The sequence below is a fragment of the Coptis chinensis genome, chromosome 8, assembly GCF_015680905.1.
Source record: "Coptis chinensis isolate HL-2020 chromosome 8, ASM1568090v1, whole genome shotgun sequence".
NCBI lineage: Eukaryota > Viridiplantae > Streptophyta > Magnoliopsida > Ranunculales > Ranunculaceae > Coptis > Coptis chinensis.
In genome coordinates this window covers 65,597,421-65,604,165 of record NC_141463.1, presented here as the reverse complement: position 1 = coordinate 65,604,165, position 6,745 = coordinate 65,597,421, and the positions used below count along the sequence as shown (strand labels likewise).

Sequence of the window (6,745 nt, the reverse complement as noted above, 5' to 3'; positions counted from 1 at the left end):
AGAGCACTAGAGCAGAGCTATACAAAGGATTAGTGGATGCGGTTGTTGCAGGTGATACACACCTGCCTCTGTAGGCAGAAGACTGATATTACCTTCCTCATTTATAAGGGTATAACAACCCCAATTTTTAAACAACATAAATTAAATTAATTGATTGAAAATAACTATTATATTATGAAGTCTAGCTTATTCTAGAATTTGTTTAGCTATTGTTGATTTTTTTTTAAAAAAAAAGTTCATGTTTTTACTTGAATTGTTTGTTAGAACTTATGTGGGTATTTTATAATCATTTTGGGCTTGAAAACATTGTTAAAATGTACCCATTCATATAGGTATGGACCTTGGGTATTTTTAGACCCATTGGAAGCCCATAGGTTAACTTAAACAGACTTAAAACATGGAATAAATAAGAGCTGCGAATTTTCTCTGTAAAAATATGATTATTCAAAATCAAAACCCTAGCCTACAATAAAAAGAAGGGGAAGAGGAAGAAAAGAGAAAAAGGGGATGCAAAGTATTGGGCTCACCGCATTATTGATATTCATAGTTGTTTACATCTTGTAGACTTAATAAGGTGAGTTATATTTATTTCTTTTATTGTTTCCATAGAAATAGGATATGTTGTTTGTTATGTGTGATCATATGGATTGTATATTGGGAGGATAAAGCCATTAATAAATTGTATAGAGTTTTGTGAAGAAGATGAACAGTTAACAGTAAACACCATTCTAGAAAAGTTGTCTGTGCAGTCTTTTAATTCTGCTCAGATGGAGATCTTTCCGCACACGGATGTCTCTCAAATTTAGTCCATAGTTTCCTGACACATTGTAGTCTGACATATTAAAATTTTAGACAGATCCAACGGTTGGATTTCTGTCGAGGCGCGCATAAGCGTGACACGTCGTAGTGTTTCTACACCAGAAAAACTGCAGTGTGCAGTCTTTTGTTTCTTCTTAGATGGTGACCTTTCCATACTCGGATTTGTATGAAATTTAATCCATAGTTTCCTGACACATTGTAGTCTGACATATTAAAATTTTAGACAGATCCAACGGTTGGATTTCTGTCGAGGTGCGCATAAGTGTGACAGGTCCTAGTGTTTCTACACCAGAAAAACTGCAGTGTGCAGTCTTTTGTTTCTTCTTAGATGGTGACCTTTCCGTACTCGGATTTGTATGAAATTTAATCTATAGTTTCCTGACACATTTTAGTCTTCCATATTAGATTTTTAGATTTATCCAATGGCTTGATATCTGTCGAGGCTTCCATTAGTGGGACTAGTCGTAGTAGAAACTACACCAGAAAACTGATGGGTGCAGTCCTTTGTTTCTGTTTAGATGGAGGTCAACCTATTATCGGATTGACCTCAAATTTAATCCATAGATTCTTGATATCCAGTTAAATGACATATACAAATTTTAGGCAGATCCAATGGTGGGTTGTCTGTCAAGGCACGGATTAACAAGGTTGTTAGAATTAGCTCAAGTTTAAAATAGATATAGTTGGGTGGTTACATGATGGCATTAGATGGTCGAGTGGTTATTATACTTTTCGATATATTCTTACTATCGTGAAAATATTGGTGTGGAATGAAAATATATCTATATGTTTTATTTTATCGTGATTATTAAAATATTTGGAGAATTGGTTAAGAGTTACGTAAAGGCTTGATTCTAATCTTAAAAGATTGGATAACGTAGGCAGCCTTATGTAGTGTCTGATCACTATATCTATAATATATATATTAGTTTGTGTGATAACTATGTGATTGTGTTAGAAATCTTGTTGTTTTGATACTACATAAATATATATGTGTGAGATAGAAGTTGTATATGAATATAGACTTTAGTATATGTAGATCTGTTTTGGACATTAGTGTGTGTGGACTTGAATTTGGGTTAATGAACTATTTGTTTACAATATGGTATATATGAGTGTGGTTATGTAAATTGTATTTGTTTGATTATAAGTCCGTTTATATTCAATGATGCTTAAGTGCTTGATTTGCCTTGACGAAAATGACTCTCTACATGTGTGGTCCTTTTTTGACATGAGTAATGCTAGTATAATTATAAGTGATAATAATGTTTTAATGTGTCGCCCACATCTTTAGAACTCTCCATGCCTCAGGATTTGGTAATGAGATATTATGACTTGTGATGTCATGTGATAGATGGGTATTCATTGAATGTGCCATGAATGACCCGGGTATTCATTGAATGTGTCATGAATGACCCAATAGTTTGGACGGCCCTAGAGAGGAACTAAGGTATTCGCCTTGCGGGTTGGTCGTATTCCTTGAATGTACGGGAATGTAGGTTTGGGTATTCCTTGAATGTGGCGGGAATGACTCAGGGCATTCATTGAATGTGCCATGAATGGCCCGTTAGTGTTATGATGGGTATTCCTTGAATGTGGCAGGAATGACCCAAGGTATTCATTGAATGTGTCATGAATGACCTGATATTTTGTTATGCCCAAAGGAGGCTTTGTGATTATGTGTATGGAAAGCCCAGAGATGGCTGTGACTCACAAGTTACGAGTTTACAAGATGAAAATATGTTTCCTGGAGGCGATATCCCGCTTGGGACATATGTCTTGTAGTGGTACTCGGTGTGAGTGAGGCACATGGATATGTGTGATTTGGCAAATGTGTGTAGTGCAAATCGTGGAGTAGGATCTAAAGGTTGGGCTGTGTCTTTGAAAAAAGTGAGTCAACAAGATAATTAATAAGCAAAGTAAAAATATTGATTTTTCGTGTGATGGAGTTATTGCATATGATGTATATGTTTTCTTATGAGAGATATATACGTGGTTTGTATGAGTTGATACCCACACGGGATGAATCATGAATGTACTCCTTGGGTGTGATATTTTCTCCGTTCTCATAAGTAGACGAGTGGTTTTTAAGTAAAAATATATGAAGTGTGTGATATTATGGATGTGAAGTGGTGACTGTGAATAATATTAGTAAATGATTGTGATTTCTATGTGACTGCAAAATGACTATAACGTGATATATTATTCCGAAAATATTAATGAATTGTGATAGTCTGAGATCTATGGTTATGCACGTAGAAGCTTTATGATGTAATGATGTCATATGAATGACTACCCTTGATATAGGTATTATGATAAGTGGTATTCCTCGAATATGCGGGACGAACTAGGTTATATCAATTAGACTTAAATGTCTTAAATGAGATTTGGTTATGAATGGAAATTTGACTGGTTGAGATAAAACATTTTATTGTGATGTCTAACTCTGTTTTGCAGGAGGGTAGGATCGATTAATCTTTTCTGTAGGGACGTAAATATCCTACCCTAAGACGACGTGTTGGCTTAAAGGTAAGGTATACCAAACTCATATTTAATTAGGTTATCATATGTGCATTTAATAAGTGGAATGTAAATGGTATTTATGTTGTGAGTTATTTTGGAAAGTGGGAATGATGAGTACTGTTATATGAGATTCTTGGAATTTGTATATTGGGGTGAAATCTTACTTGGGAAGAAACTACGCCGTTTTGGAAAACGGAACTATATTGTCTTCAAGTTGAAATGGTTGGTAATGTTATATTTATTAATTTAAAAGACTTTTATATATATTTTGTTGTTAGTCTACTCATACCAGCAAATTCAATTTGCTGACCCATGTTTGCTTTGTTTTGCAACGTGGGTGTGTTCTTGGGAACATAGATGGTGGAGTGCAGTGGATAAGGACACGTGGTTTGGAGTTGCTCTTGGAATCTTCTGGTTTAAGATTTTCTGAAGGGTACGGTTTTGTTTTGAGACAGATGTAATAGAGTTGGTTAGTTTCTTTGTAGTTTAATAATGTGATTTAAAGATTGTTCCTTTTAGGTTACTTTTTATTTCAGTTTTGTATATATCGTGTTTGATAACAGGGTTTTGGGTTTTGTTTCACCCCGGGTTTCCAGATAATTGAATATAATTGTTTTAAATATTGTCTGGAAATTTGGGGTGTGACAAAGGGGGTCCTTGATATATGCATGAAAATTATCAGGATGCCATTGCTATTTGTAGGTGGGCAGGTCCTCCGAGCCTATTCATTACTTTCACTTGCAACCGAAATTGACCTGAAATAAAAGAAGTGCTAGAAAAATCTGGTCAAAAGGCAGCAAATAGACTGGATACCATTCCTGGTTTTTCAAGATGAAACTTGATAAACTTATGAAAGATTTACGACATGGCAGACGATTTGGTCATGTAAATGCGGTAATCGTATTTATGTTTAAACAGATATTTTGTTTCACAAATGCTTAAAAAAATATTTGCACTTCATTAACATGTCTTTATTATATATTTTGTAGTGGCATACACAATAGAATTTCAAAAGAGGGACTTTCTGCTATTTTACTGTTCTTACATTCAGCTGATAAGTCAGCAATCATTTCAGATGTGGATAACATAATCTCAGAAGAACTGCCAGATAAGATGAATGATCCAATTGGATATGAGCGTGTAGTGCAGTTCCTAATTAATGGACCGTGTGGCCAATTAAGAAAAGATGCACACTGCACGAATACTGGGAAATGTTATAGGAAGTTGTGTTTAGGCCTTCAAGGGGTTCGATTGAGCTATGTAGGCTCTTATTAACCACACCCCAATTGTATGAGAGAAGTGGTTTAATCATTCATAAATCATAACTATAAAGATGTGCTAATGTCAAACCAGATTATATGCTCTCCAATAGATTTCGTTTCTCACCAACGTGCAGAGCATGTGTATTTGGCTAGTATATATAAAGGAAGGATCCGTTTACCATGGTTGTGGAGGTAATCTTCATGGTTTGTTGGATATATCCACAAAAATTAGGTTCTAGTTCGTCTTGTGGGTGAAGTTGTGGGTCATGGTATAAACCATGGTATATATATATGATTTAAAAATGATTTAAATTTTGATTTAAAAATGATTTAAAAATTGTCAAACGAGTTGTATTTTTGTAGAGATGTTTTTTATGGTTAGTAGATCATATGCACAAAAGATTAGGTTTTAAATCATTTTGTAGGTGAAGTTATGGTTGTTTTAGATTTGGTCATTATTTAAAGTCATTCTAGGAGCCGCGCTATATATATATATATATATATATATATATATATATATATATATATATATATACGGTTTGTCTAGAGTGTCACTCTAATATTGCCACTCTTATCTTACACTTCTCTTCAACCGTCCGATCTCACTTCAAGATCTCATGATCTAACACTCCAAATTTCAACCAACAAAGTGGGGGTAAAAATGTCTTTTCCTTCTCATCTTCTCAAAAACAAAAGAAAAAAAACCAGATCTACAAATATAAATCAGTTCCTTAAGCTTTCCACCCCGGAATTGTTATTAAGGTTTGGTCGTGGATTTGTTTAGTACCGGTTATTAATCTTTGGTGTTGTGGTGGTATTCAAGCAAGAATACATATCTTGCTTTGTCAGATTTGATTTCCATCTCGTGCGACTCTTCTTTTGCTGCATGCCTTCACTGGGTATGTGAACTTACTGGTCTAATTCACCACATCTAATTTAAGAAATGTTTTCCGTTTATGTTGTTAGGTTCTAAAAAGGTTATTTTTTGTTGCAGCGGTATATTTGGTGGCTCAGTATGCTCGCTATGAAATCAAAAGGATGGAAGCGGTACTGATACTTCCTTTTTCTGATAGCATTTCATATATCTTTAACTTATATTAAACTGAACCTTATTCGTAATAAAATTAAACCAGTAATATTCTTTTTTGTTTTAAGAATGAAAATTTGCTTATGAAGTGGATGTGATTGCTGTTTCGCCCTTTCTCTTTCTTTGCTTACTGTATTCTTTGGAAGATCCAAATGCAATATGACTAGAAGCAACAACTAACCTATCCAATATCCTTGAATACTCGACACCACCCCTATTTGTATTAGCTTTAGAGTCGTTTTAACTGCTTTAACTGTGCAGCTACTCTTATGCTTAGCAGTTCAAGGAGCTAAATGTGTTTAATTAGGTGTTGGTGCAAGTCCAGTGAATGAGTGGGCAGCAAACCTGTCTATCCATGGCAATAATTTGATTATTAAATGAGAGGGTTATGATATATGTCCACTGTTATGGTCTTATGAATTGTCCATGAGCTTCAGTATGTGTGATCTTTACCCATACAATTTTTTTTTTTTTTTTTAAATCCCTTCAAAATTTATTCCTCAAGAAATTTTCTAGTTCTTAACCTTTCATATTTTGACAAACTTCCTACTTTTACTTGACAGGAAGCAGGGGTTAAAAAAAAGCAAGCTGAAGAAGTAGAAAAGGCTTGTTTTGGAAGAAGAAAAGAGGAAGTATGATCCTGAGCTATTGGAGGTAAAGGTTAGACTAGACGCATTAGAGGAGGCTGTCAAAGGCATTGCTGTTTAACCTAAGAAACCGTCTGCTTCGGAGTTAACCAAAGACCAAGAAAATACAGAGAAAGAGAATCTTCAAACCGTCACGTCAAAGTTTGAAAGTAAATCACAAGACAGCACTACTGTGGCAAGTGATCGTTGCCGTGATCTGAATTCAGGATCATCAAAACCTGATCCAAGCCAGAAACGAGTGACTGGGCCAAATCCAGCTATCAATGATCAAATAGACCTGCAAAAGGGAAAGTCTTAAAGCTGACCCTAGAAGTTGGAGAAGTGCATGTGTATGTTTGCATTGATGATCCTCTTGGTTTTCTTATCTACCTGTGTGGACTACTCCTCGCCATGATACCAATAGGCTT

General features: G+C 34.9%; 1 long non-coding RNA gene across 1 annotated transcript; it reads left to right on the top strand.

The window, feature by feature from the left end:
- The first annotated feature begins 5,112 nt into the window (after window positions 1–5,112).
- On the top strand, window positions 5,113–6,745 carry LOC147482495 (uncharacterized). Its single transcript, XR_015205566.1, has 3 exons — window positions 5,113–5,503; window positions 5,599–5,651; window positions 6,255–6,745. It is a non-coding gene; the product is annotated as an uncharacterized LOC147482495 (long non-coding RNA).